The sequence below is a fragment of the Crocuta crocuta genome, unplaced genomic scaffold (assembly GCF_008692635.1).
Source record: "Crocuta crocuta isolate KB4526 unplaced genomic scaffold, BGI_CrCroc_1.0 scaffold1307, whole genome shotgun sequence".
Taxonomy (NCBI): domain Eukaryota; kingdom Metazoa; phylum Chordata; class Mammalia; order Carnivora; family Hyaenidae; genus Crocuta; species Crocuta crocuta.
In genome coordinates, this window is record NW_027533394.1 from 481,692 (window position 1) to 482,687 (window position 996).

Consider the following 996-nt stretch of genomic DNA (forward strand, 5'->3'; position numbering starts at 1 on the left):
ATGGCGGAGGTTGCCAAGATAAGCCCTTTGTGAGGAGCTTAGTGAGGGCTGAGGCTGTGGATCGAGCAGCAGGTGTTGGTGCTGTGGTGGTGCTCGCAGCATGATGGCTCCTTCTCTGGCGGACAGGAGACCCCACACAAAGTTTAACAAGGAGTCCAAATAGCTCAGCAAGTGCTCGGCCTAATCTGGAGGAAGCTGGAACCCAAAAGTCAAATAAGGCAAGAGAGTATTCTCAGAATGATTTCATTATAACTAATATTAGTGACGATATACTTTTACGATCAACCACTTCCTCCCTCACAATACCTGGGAAATACCTGGATTTCTTTCTACATGTGACAATCCAAAAAGGGTGTTTCAAAGAGAATAAATGCTTTTTTTTTTTTTTTACAGTTCACTGTCAAGTTGGTTTACATATAACACCCACTACTCATCCACACAAGTGCCCTCCTCCATGCCCATCTCCCCCCACGCCCCCACACCCATCAGTCCTCAGTTTGTTCCCATCATTCGAGTCTCTCATGGTTTGCCTCTCTCTCTCTCTCCCCCACCATTTCCCGCCTTCTTCTCCCCCATGGTCCTCCGTTAAGTTCCTCCTAATCCTCCTATACGTTGAAACATATGGTATCTGTCCTTCTCTGCCTGACTTATTTCGCTCAGCATAACACCCTCAAGGTCCATCCATGTTGCTACACATGGCCAGATTTTATTCTTTCTCATTGCCATGTAGTATTCCATCATATNGACATTCAGGTCCTTTATCCTTTTGAGGTTATTTTTGTGTATGGTGTGAGAAATTGATCTAGTTTCATTCTTCTGTATGTTGCTGTCCAGTTCTCCTAACACCATCTGTTAAAGAGGCTGTCTGTTTTCCATTGGATATTCTTTCCTGCTTTGTCAAAGATTAGGTGGCTGTATAACTTTGGGTCCAGGTCTGAGTTCTCCATTGTATTCCATTGGTCTATGTGTCTTTTTTGTGCCAATACCATACTGTCT